This window comes from Impatiens glandulifera, chromosome 1 (assembly GCF_907164915.1).
Source record: "Impatiens glandulifera chromosome 1, dImpGla2.1, whole genome shotgun sequence".
In the NCBI taxonomy this organism is placed as follows: domain Eukaryota; kingdom Viridiplantae; phylum Streptophyta; class Magnoliopsida; order Ericales; family Balsaminaceae; genus Impatiens; species Impatiens glandulifera.
This window is the reverse complement of record NC_061862.1, coordinates 78,498,521-78,511,924: the sequence shown is the minus strand read 5'-3', so window position 1 is coordinate 78,511,924 and position 13,404 is coordinate 78,498,521.

Here is a 13,404-nt window from a genome sequence, read left to right as displayed (position 1 = left end):
AGGTATGGATATTCTTGTTATGGTATGAATATCCTAAATTAGTGTACTTAAATTGTAATTAGACGTAATTTATAATTTAATACGTGTAAATCCTATAAATACCCTGAAGGTATTCCATTGTAACTATCAAGTATTCTTTCAATATAATCTTATTCTCAAGAGTTTTCTCTCTCTAAGTCGTTGTATTCTTCTTGCGTCGTTTAAAAAGGCTTTCTAAGCTAGAATCAGGACCGGCTTAGTGCCGCACAGATCGAATTTTAGCCCGTGACAATAAACTTTTAAAAATAAACAAATATTTATATTTAATAATTTTTTATCTTTCATTATTTTAATATTTTATTTCTCTATGTAACTTCGTCTTAACTTTTTTCTTCTACCTTTGTTTTCGAGGTGATTTCCAATATAAGTTTATTTGGAATTAACTTTCTCAAATTTACCTTCTTTTTTTCATTATTCCCAATTAACTTAGTTTATCCTTTTAAACTCACGTTTGTTTTTATAATTATAACTTTTTTATAATATATATTTATATATAATTTTTTTTATCAATTTAATTATTTATATTTTAATATATATTTATAAATTTAAATTATTATTTTAGTGAATCAGTTTCATATACATATAAATGTATAAATATATACATTCTTTATTACACCTTCTTATTTAATTTAAATAAATAAATAAATATATATATATATATATATTAAAAATATAAATAATTAAATTTATCTTTAAGAAAAGAGTTTAAAAAATAGGAGAAAATTATCATTTTATATTATTATTTATATATTTAAAACTCTTTTCGAACCTAAATAAATTTAATTTATATTTTAATATATATATATATTTAAATTATTATTTTATTTTATATAATATAATAAATATTAATTTTATCATTTCATAAATACTTATTCAATAATGAATATTTTAACCATAATAAAATAATAACTTAATAATTAATAAACCTGATTAGGATCTATCTCTTTTTAAAATTATATTAAAACATTAAGCAAATAAAATATTTGACAAGACGGTCTGGGTCAATCTGAGTTGGAAGAGAGTCAATTCGGGCGTTTTATAGTCGTGTCAATATGTTAGGAGTTTTAATTATGGCCGAGCCTTTTAAGTTCTTTAATTCAAGAAACGGGGTCTTGATGTTCGGGACCGATGATGGAATTCAACACTCTAGCGCAGCGGACATAGAATTAGAGGTGAATTCGAGGTTAGGGAGAGAAGAGCCGAGGGGGAGGGGAGAAATACCACTAGTTTACACCTAGCGGTCCAAGAAGGGGAGGAGGGCCGAGAGATAACTTAAATACAAAGTTCCAAAATATTCAATTCATAGCCCCAAAAAGTGGGGTGGGCATCACCATTTAAAGAGGCTGGTTTACCCAAGAGTATTCGGTTACAACAAACTTTCAAAATAACAGAATTCGGTTTCAAAAGAAATAAGAGAGAAAGTAAACAAAACAGAATTATTCCTTAAAAAACATAAACTGGCCCATATGCACACTTGGGCCGAGAGACGGATGCATAAAATATTTTAGGACCGAGTTTTTTGATGAGCAGCCCGTAACATAATCCCCCCCTTCGAAGTTCGTCGCCCTCGACGAAAAGAACGCGGACTGGTCAGCCTCTATTATGCATCTTCAACTTCAAAACTATTGCTTCGGTCGGGCTTCGGCACATTCAGCAAAGGTCGCAGCATAAGACCGTATTTTCAAAAAAAACTTTCGGCAGAATCGCTTCAGTAGTGGAACTGGCCGGGTCCTTGCGGTCCTTTGCGCTGCCGGGTCGCTTGCCACTCCGCCGCTTTCTGGAATTTCTGTGCACCCAAGATCGATTTTTTCAGTGTTTAGAGCTGGCCTTGGTTGCTGCAATGTCCCCAGCGCCTGGTGCAAAAATAATTTCTTCCAACTTCGATTAAACTCCATACTTGGCTCAAAAATCCAGGCCAAGTCTTTTTCCCAAACCAGCATAACAGCAGCATCGAATGAACCATAGCTTCTAATTAGATCATTAAGAATATCTTCCAAGGTCATTGCAGCTAGTGAAACAGTTTGGCCTTCGGGCTTACTCTTTACTTGCATCTTGGAAGCAACAATATATTCATCTAAGGTCTTTTCCAACTAGTTTCCATGCATCAAACTGGCCTGCGACTGAGGAATCCCTTTAAGGACCGTGGTTCTGTCTTGCTTATCATAGGATAGGGTCAGCTTTTCAAAGTCCCAAGAAGACGGGCCTAGAGTGATGAACCATTCAATTCCCAACACAATATCATAACCGTCCATGAAAATTACCTTCATTTCTGTTTGGTATTCATTGCCTTCCATCGACCACTTCAAGTCCTTGCAAACACTAGAACATAAAACATTAGATCCATCAACCACTCTAACCGATTGTACCTGGGTTGCTATGCTTTTGTGGTCTATTTTCTCCAAAATTCTGCTGTTGATAAAATTGTGGGTGCTGCCTGTATCGATCAAGATCACCACCGGCAGGTTCCCAACTTTGCCAAGAATCTAGAGCGTTTGGAAGGCTTTAGACCCGGTCAGGGCATGTAAGGATATGGCCGGTTCATCCCTTGAGCCGAGCAATGAAGGTAAATCATCCAAAACAGGTTCTTGGTCAGGTTCTTGATCTTCTTGATTGGCCGAAACCATGAATAACTTTGATTTACACATATGGTTTGGTTGCCATTTTTCATTGCAAGAATAGCATAGACCCTTCTTTCGCTTTTCATCCATTGAGGCTGAGTCTAATTGCTTAACATGGCCCTGGTTTGCATTTGAAGAGGACCCATATGATGAATTCTTGAAGTCAGTATTGGTGCTCGGCCCGGCTGTGTTGATATTGGATGGCGTGGGCAGCAACAATGCTTCAGCGCTGTACAAGTTACCACTGCTCATTAAGGACCTATATATTGCTTCTTGGACTTTAGCCATGGCCATTGCTTCGTTTAAAGAATCTGGAAATCGCAACCTGATGCAGTTCGTAATCTCTTCCCTTAGACCGGACAAGTAACAATCAATGACGTAGTCCCTTGGCATATGTAATAACTTTTGAGAGATCGACATGTACCGGAGATTATATTCTTGAACCGATCCAACCTGTTTCAAATTCATTAGCTGCCTCATTGGTGTATCATGTATAGATGGCCCGAATTGAGTCATAAGGTCTCTCTTGAACACGGCCCAAGATAGGGCCTCCATATGATTTCGGTTTTGAAGATATGACCCGTACCACATTCTTGCTTCTCTAGAAAAATGAATGGGGGCGATTTCTAATTTAGTGGCATCCTTAGTTTTGTCCACTCTAAAAAATTGCTCGGCAGAAATTAGCCAGCCCTCGACATCCGACCCATCAAACCGAGGAAAATCGACCTTGGTTAGCCGAGTAGGAGGAGCATAGTGTTGACCGCGGTTCTGGCCAGGGTGCGGGGGCCTAAATGGTGAAGGACCGTGGCAAGAATTATCATCGTAGGGTCTGTGGCGGGGTTCTTGCACGTTTCCAGATGCCCCGCTCTCAAGGGCCGCCATTCTTTCTTCAGCCACATCAAATCTACGGTCTATGGCAGCTTACATTGCTGCTGTTTGTTGAGACAAGTTTTCAATCAGGGCCTTGAGCGCATCCATTTCCGATTGCTGGCGAGTTTCTACCATGTTGAGAATCGGACAACTCTGATACCAAGATGTTAGGAGTTTTAATTATGGCCGAGCCTTTCAAGTTCTTTAATTCAAGAAACGCGTTCTTGATGTTCGGGACCGATGATGGAATTCAACACTCTAGCGCAGCGGACATAGAATTAGAGGTGAATTCGAGGTTAGGGAGAGAAGAGCCGAGGGGGAGGGGAGAAATACCACTAGTTTACACCTAGCGGTCCAAGAAGGGGAGGAGGGCCGAGAGATAACTTAAACACAAAGTTCCAAAATATTCAATTCATAGCCCCAAAAAGTGGGGTGGGCATCACCATTTAAAGAGGCTGGTTTACCCAAGAGTATTCGGTTACAATAAACTTTCAAAATAACAGAATTCGGTTTCAAAAGAAATAAGAGAGAAAGTAAACAAAACAGAATTATTCCTTAAAAAAATAAACTGGCCCATATGCACACTTGGGCCGAGAGACGGATGCATAAAATATTTGACAAGACGGTCTGGGTCAATCTGAGTTGGAAGAGAGTCAATTCGGGCGTTTTATAGTCGTGTCAATACAAGTCAACTCTGGCATTTTATAGCCGGGTCACGGCGAGTCAACCTCGAGTTAACACGCTTGACTGGTCAAAGGCGCGGAGTGACATCAGCATAGCGTTATCATTGGGTCTTCGCCAAGGGAGCTCCGGTTTCATCGATGGAGGCTCGCCGTGTTCTTTAATTAGTATAAATTAGGTTAGAGGAAAATTGAAGGCATCTTCAACTTCAAAATTTTGCCTAAGCTTCGATATTGCTTGAATTTGGATAATTTTGATTGTTTTAAAAAGTTGAATGAGTCATCTACAAAACCTCTCGGCCCAAAATTTAATTAAGGCACTAGAACTCGACTAAATGTTGAGACAAAGAAAATATATGCAAATGCAGATCAAGTTGGACACCCCTTTACTAAAAAAATTTAGTAAATTCTAAGATTTAAAATACACGGTCGGATCGATTTCCGACCGCAAAATGATTTAGTATTCGGTCCGATTTTTTTCTTTTATACGATAATCTTTCAAAATGGTCAAAATCCGGTCAGACCGGACAAATGTACCGAAAAACCAAACTGAAAATTTTCGATTCAAAAGGTAAATGGTGATGATGTAATATTCTTTCTTTTTCGGTCCGTTCCATTTGAACCCCGCGAGTAGAGAAAGAGGAAAAAAAAAGAGAAATCCAACTGAACGAAAAAGAATAGAGATAAAATTAGATATCACAAAAATTGTCCGTGAGAATAGAGAGAAAGTCTTTTCATTACAAAAATGGTGGAAACGAGTTTTTACCTCTATCTGCTGCAACTGTCAATTGTGGAAATTTTTTCATTTATTCGAAACTATCAATAATTGTCAATTTAGTGTCCCCTTTATTTCTTTTTGATTTATCCACAGTCTTTTACCTTTTATAGTTTTGACTTTTAATTCATATATTTGTTTTGATATTAATTTTATATAAAAAATATTTAATTTAAAATTTTAATTATGATATATTTTATTATTATATATATATATATATATAAATATTTAATTGATTATTATATTAATTTACTTACTAATATATTTAAATTTATTTATATTTTAGGAATATTTAAAATCCGGTCCAACAAGTGGTTTAACCAGTTCGACCGAAGTTCGCTAAAAAACCGGGTTGATAACCAAAACGGTTTTCAGAACCATGAAAAATTCATAACTCGAATTATAATTTTGCAATCAAGTTAATTTAACCTAACATTGAAAATTTAACTCACATAATTTTTGAATGACACAAGTCCTTGTTGGGAATTTTGAAATGAAGATTACTTTTACACTGTAATCTAGCAATGCGAGATGGGTAAATGCACAGGTTATCCAAGTCTAAAACAGAAGATCAAACACAGAACAAAACAACACTAGATTTACATGGAAAACCCTCTCAACCTGGAGGGTAAAAAACCATGGGGCCAACCAGCAAATTTCATTATAAGCAAGAAACAGATACAAATGTTCTTCTCAACTTTAAACCCAAAGTTGAGGCATACAAACAGAGAAAACCAATTTAATTTAGACTCAATCTAGTCTAGATATAAGGCAACAAGAAATTGGAACCTGAAGGTGAAAATGTAAGAGATCTACTGTCTCCTTCTCTTCTTCTTCCTCTGTTTTTTCTCCTTTGTTTCTTCTCTTCTTTGCAGAATGGCTTCTCTCTCTAGAAGTGATAGAATGAGCAACATTCTTAGGTTTTGCTCATTTAATTAATTGCCTGATTGGGCTGGACCCAAAAGGCCCAACATTCTCCCCCTCCAACCCACGGAGAGAGGTACACCGATCTTCAAGTCATCACTTGGTATTCATGCCGACAAGCCGACAACAGAGATCGAGCTTGTCTTTTGGAACAATCTTCGTAAACATGTCTAACGGGTTCTTATCTGTGTGAATTTTCTTCAACTTCATCTGCTAGTTTTCTATTACATCTCTTAACCAATGAAACCTCACATCAATATGCTTAGTTCTGGAATGATATGTAGCATTTTTGCTCAAATCTATGGCACTCTGGCTATCACAGAAAATAATTGCATCTTCTTGTTGTATACCAAGCTCTAGGAGAAATCTAATCATCCACAATAACTCCTTATAAGCTTCAGTTGCTGCAATGTATTCTGCTTCTGTTGTTGATAAAGCCACACATTTCTGCAACTTGGATTGCCATGACACGGCTCCCCCTACAAAAGTAAACACATAACCCAAAGTGGATTTTCTGTGATCTAGATCTCTAGCCATATCAACATCTGTGTAACCTTCTAACAGAGCTTCACCATTTCCAAAACTCTAACACAAATTGGAAGTGCCTCTTAGATATCTAAGAATCCACTTCACTGCTTCCTAATGTTGTTTTCCTAGATTAGAGAGGAACCTACTTACCACACCGACTGCATGCGCTATATCTGGCCTAGTGCAAACAATTGCATACATCAAACTCCCTACAGCTGAGGAGTATGGTACACTTGACATTTCATCATTTTCTTTTTCTGTTTATGGACACATCTTCTTGCTCAATTTAAAATGGCTAGGAAGTGGACAATTTACTTCCTTTGCTCCTTGAATGTTGAATCTTTCAAGCACCCTTTCAATGTACTTCTCTTGTGACAACCAAAGTCTCTTAGCCTTTCTGTCACGAGTAATCTGCATTCCCAATATCTTACGTGCTTGGCCCATGTCCTTCATATCAAATGTCTTGGACATCTCCTTCTTCAACATTGCTATTTTCTCAGCATCATGTCCTACAATCAACATATCATCAACATAAAGTAAAAGGATCAGAAACTTTCCATTAGAAGATCTTTTGAAGTAAACACACGGATCTACTTTGGTTCTCTGGTACCCATGACTCATCATAAATTTCTTGTACCACTGTCTCAGAGCTTGTTTCAAACCATATAGACTCTTCTTCAATTTGCAAACCATGTTCTCCTTTTCTTTCACTTCAAAACCCTCTGGTTGCACCATGTAGATCTCTTATTCCAAGTTACCATGAAGAAATGCAGTTTTTACATCAAGTTGCGTAAGCTCAAGGTCTAAGTTAGCTACTAGACCTAACACTGTACGAATGGAAGTCATCTTTACCACTGGTGAGAAAATCTCCTCAAAGTCGATGCCATGTTTCTGTCCAAAACCCTTTACAACAAGTCGAGCTTTGTACTTCATAATTTCTTTACATGGAATTGCTTTATCATCCAACTTGGATCTTTGCTCCTTTGAAATGTGCACATATGCTTTGCATCCAAACACCCTTAGATGCGAGTATGAAATATTCTTCTTAGACCATACACTTTCTGGTATTTCAAACTTCAAAGGAACAGAGGATGACCTATTTATGAGATAACAAGTTGTGCGAACTGCTTCTGCCCAAAACTGTTTTGGCAACTTTGTCATCTTCAACATGCATCTCACCTTTTCTACAATGGTGCAATTCATTCTCTCAGCCACACCATTGTGTTGTGGAGTTCCAGGCATTGTTTTCTCATGTCGAATTCCATATTTTACACAATATGCTTTAAACTCCTTGGAAATATACTCTCCCCCGTTATCAGAGCGAAGACATTTCAACTTATTGTCTGTCTCTCTTTCTACCATGACATGGAACTCTTGAAAGTAATTAAATACCTGGTCTTTCGTTCTCATGAAATAAACTCACACCTTTCTAGATGCATCATCAATAAATGTTAGAAAGTATCGATTGCCACCCAATGACTCCTCCTCAAAAGGACCACACACATCAGAATAAACCAAGTCCAGCACATTTTGTTTCCTTTCTGATGTTTGACTAAAAGAGACTCTGTGGTGCTTACCAAATGGGCAGTAGTCGCATAGATCCAAAACCTCATCTTTGGTTGAGGGGATGTGAAGCTTCCTCACCAGAATTCGTAACCCTTTCTCACTCATGTGGCCGAGATGTTGATGCCACAGATTTAAAAAGCTTTCAACTTGTACAGCATTCAACCCATTCTTGAGTATCTTCACATGGGTTCGTTATAAAGAGTGTCATGATTTCCATTTTGCTACAATCATTGATCCCTTACTAAGCTTCCATTCTCCACTACCAAGATAATGCTTGAATCAATCTTTGTCCAATGTATCACCTGATATCAAGTTTAGACGCAAATCAGGAATATGTCGCACATCTTTCAGTATTAACTGATGTCCCAGCTCTGTCTGCAAACAAATATCACCAATACCCACAATCGAGTGACTAGTATTACCCATCTTCACTGTACCAAGATCTTCAGCCTTGTAAGTCATGAAGAACTCTCTATTTGGTGTAGCATGATACCAAGCACCTGTATCAACTATCCACTCAACTCCTTAGTGACTTTCTACATGTAGATATTGTTCTTTTTCACAAGAAAGAATTACTACATCATCTGCAGTTACTGTGGCTGTGGTATTTCTGATCTCATGATCTTTCTTCTGATTTTTGTCTTCATTCTGAAGTCTTTTCCAGACTCTACAATTTTTCTTTATGTGACCTTCTTTACCACAGTGATAACACTGTCTTCCCTTAGATTTTGATCTGCCTCTGGACTTGCTATGGCTTCTTGATTGTTGTCGGTATTCAGCTCTTCCCCTATTCTTTGTGATAAGGGCATGTGCACTATTTGTATTAGTTGACTTCCTTCTTGTCTCCTCATTCAACAAACTGCTATTAACTATACTCATAGTAAGAACACCATTTGGAGCTGCATTACTAACTGTCACAACTAATGTCTCCCAACTGTTGGGCAATGATCCCAAGAGCAATAAAGCTTGCAACTCATCTTCTAAGGTCATCTCCATCACTGACAATTGATTAATCAAGCTCTGGAACTCATTTAAATGCTCAACAACACCTGCACCTTCTCTAAATTTCAGATTTACTAACTTTCGAATCAGAAACGCCTTGTTATCTGCTGTTTTCTGCTCATACAATGACTCCAGCTTCTTCCACAACTCATGTGCACTCTTCTCACTTGCTACCTAGTGGTACACGCTATCATCAAGCCACTGTCTAATTGTGTCGACTGCTTTCCGGTTTAATTTTGTCCAATCACTATCAGACATATCTTTTGGCTTCGCACTATCTCATTCAACTGGCTCATACAAGTCTTTACAGTAAAGGATATCCTCCATCTTGGATTTCCAAATTTGCCAGTTATTATTTGTCAACCGAATCATTGTGCTATTGCCTTCCATCTCAACCTACAAAAGCACTCTTCAAAATAAACCTAACAGCTCTAATACCACTTGTTGGGAATTTTGAAATGAAGATTACTTTTATACTGTAATCTAGCAATGTGAGATGGGTAAATGCATAGGTTATCCAAGTCTAAAACAGAAGATCAAACACAGAACAAAACAACACCAGATTTACGTGGAAAACCCTCTCAGCCTGGAGGGTAAAAAACCACGAGGCCAACCAACAAATTTCACTATAAGCAAGAAACAGATACAAATGTTCTTCTCAACTTTAAACCCAAAGTTGAGGCATACAAACAGAGAAAACCAATTTTATTTAGACTCAAACTAGTCTAGATATAAGACAACAAGAAATTGGAACCTGAAAGTGAAAATATAAGAGATCTACTGCCTCCTTCTCTTCTTCTTCCTCTGTTTCTTCTCCTCTGTTTCTTCTCTTCTTTGCAGAATGGCTTCTCTCTAGAAGTGATAGAATGAGCAGCATTCTTAGGTTTTGCTCATTTAATTAATTGCCTGATTGGGCTGGACCCAAAAGGCCCAACAGTCATAGGCATCATTTGATGTTTATAGAACCTTCCAAGTCGACAAAAGTGTCCCATACCCATGTTCGAGTTCTAGAATCAAAATGGTGATAGGCTCCACTTTAAAAAATTCATAACTTTCGTTCTACTTGTCCATTCAAGGTGAGTGAGATACCATTAGAAAGATACAAACTTTAACTTTCCATTGATACCAAAGGGGACTCGAGGCACAACCTACAACCCATGCTACGTTGCACATAAGCCAAGTGATAAAGTTTGCGGCCATTGAGTTTCAAATGAGTGTACCTTTCCAACGGATATGTGCTCAACCCGATGCATGACCTGAGCCGTTCATGAAAGCTCGTCGAAGTTACGGCTTGAAAGAATGAACCAAAACCGGGAAAGGGTGAAGTTAAAAACTTTGAAAAATTATAACTTGAGCCTTGGTTAATGAAATGACTTGATTTCAAAACCAAAATCATGGGACAAAGTAGTGGCTATCCAGCCATTTCGTCCAAAGTCCGGCCCAATAACTCAACGCGGCCTAGACGAGTCACTACTTCCAATAACTAATTTTCAGCCCAATTTCCAAATATGCCCTTCTAACTTAATTACTATATAAAGCTTCTAATCCCTTCATAACTTCCACGGTTAACACACTTTGATTCTCCCAACTCTCTCTCATCGAATCATAATCTCTATTTTTGTCTATTATTACTGTGTTCCATTACTTTGCTAAGGTTAGATTCATCAATTTTATAACTTTTATGGGCTATGAGAAGCTCTCTGAGATTTTGGGCCTATTCAAATTTAAATTTTGGGCTAATAAAATAATAATAAAAAATTAATTTTAATTAATAAAATAAAATATAAATAATTAATATATTATAATACGATACTAAAGAGTAGATAAAAAAGTTATTTTTATAATATATATTTAATATTAAAAGAAAAAAATTAATATTAATAATATAATATTATTAAATATAAAAAAGGGCCTTATAAAAGTGGAGTGGAGGTCTATGCAATTGTACAACCCTAAGCCCCGGCCCTGCGTATGTGCATATGTAATCAATTCATCAAAATGAACGAAACGATTACATGAATACTATTTTGTTTCTACATGTTTAATTGTTTGAGTAATGAATGATCCATCCATGCTATCGATTATCACTTGGTTAACCTCTAGCTGGTAGTGTTAGGTTGAATTATAACCTTAATTAGCTAGCATAATCGTAATTAGAACTAGGTTTGGTTATTTGAAATACATAATTCATTGTCCATCGATTGAACTGCGGTCCATCACTGAATTAGCCTAGGCCGTGAACTCGGATCGTTCATGCTGACGATGACCTCGTACTTCGGTTCGGTGAAAGTAGGGGTGAGCAAACGGGTAAACCCAACCCGTATTACCCAACCCATATTCAACCCAAATTAAATTTACCCAACCCATAATTCAACCCATATTATTTACTAATATGGGTTGGGTATGGGTTGGGTTGAGTATGGGTTGGGTAACCCAAATTATTTTATTTTTTTATTTAACATGTATTTGACTCATTTAACACATTTTTATTCGTTTAACACGTTTTGACATTTTTAATACGTTTTTCACACGTTTAACACGTTTTGACACGTTTAACACGTTTTTGGCACGTTTAACACATTTTTGACACGTTGAACACGTTTTTTTATGTTTTTGGCATGTTTAACACGTTTTGACATGTTTGACACGTTTGACACGTTTTTGACACGTTTGACATGTCTTGACACGTTTTTTCACGTTTTCGACACGTTTAACACATTTTGACACATTTTTGGCACGTTTAACACGTTTTAACACGTTTTGACACGTTTAACATATTTTCACATTTTTGACACGTTTCACACGTTTTTCACATTTTTGGCATGTTTTGACATGTTTAATACGTTCTCCATGTTTTTGACACGTTTTGACGCGTTTAACACGTTTTCGAGACATTTAATACGTTTTTCACATTATTGACACGTTTCACACGTTTTTCACATTTTTGACACGTTTTGACACATTTAACACGTTTTCCACGTTTTGAGACGTTTTTCACGTTTTCTACACGTTTAATACGTTTTCGACGCGTTTAATACGTTTTTCACACATTCAACACGTTTAACACATTTGACACGTTTGACACTATTTTCATGTTTTGACATGTTTAGCACGTTTTTAACACGTTTGACACATTTTTCACGATTACGACACATTTAACACATTTTGACACATTTTTCACGTTTTTGGCACGTTTAACACGTTTTGACATGTTTAACATGTTTTTCACGTTTTTCACATTATTAACACGTTTGTAACATGTTTAACATGTTTTCACACGTTTTTCACGTTTTTAGCACGTTTAACACGTTTTGACACATATTCCACGTTTTTGTCACGTTTAACACATTTTCCTCGTTTTTGGCACATTTTGATATATTTAACACGTTTTTGACACGTTTAACATGTTTTTCACATTTTTCACACGTTTAATACGTTTTTACACGTTTAATGTCAAACGTGTGAAAAACATATTAACCGTGTCAAAAATGCCAAAAACGTGTTAAATGTGACAAAACGTGTTAAAACTTATCAAAACGTGTTAATGTGCAAAAAAAATATGTTAAACATGTCAAAAATATGTTAAATGTGTAAAACGTGTTAAAATGTCAAAAACGTGTTAAACGTGCCAAAAACGTGAAAAACGTGTTAAACATGTTACAAACGTATTAAACATGTTACAAACATGTTAAACGTGTTAAGAATGTGAAAAACATGTTAAACATGTTAAACATATCAAAAACGTATTAAACGTAACAAAATGTGAAAAGCGTGTTAATGTATGAAAAACGTGTCAAATATGTCAAAAACGTGTTTAACATGCCAAAAACGTGAAAAACATATTAAATGTGTGAAACCCGTGTTAAACGTGTGAAAAATGTATGAAAACGTGTTAAACATATCAAAAACGTGTTAGAATGTTAAAAATGTGTTAAACTTGCCAAAATCGTGAAAACTGTGTTAAATTTATCAAAAACGTGTTAACGTGTTAGTTATGTTAAAAATGTGTTAAACGTGCCAAAAACGTAAAAAAACGTGTTAGATTTGTCAAAAATGCGTTAAACGTATTAAACATGTCAAAAACGTGTTAAACATGACAAAAACGTGTCATTAGTATGAAAACGTGTTAAACATGTCAAAAATTTGTTAAACGTGCCAAAAATATAAAAACGTGTTAAACGTGTGAAAAACATGTTTTAAGTGTGAAAACGTGATAAAAATATTAAAAATGTGTTAAATGTGTAAAAATCGTGTTAAACATATAAAAATGTGTTAGACTGTCAAAAACGTGTTAAACGTGCCAAAAACGTGAAAATCGTGTTAAATTTATCAAAAACGTGTTAAATATGTTTAAAACGTGTTAAACGTGCCAAAAACGTGAAAATCATGTTAAACTTATCAA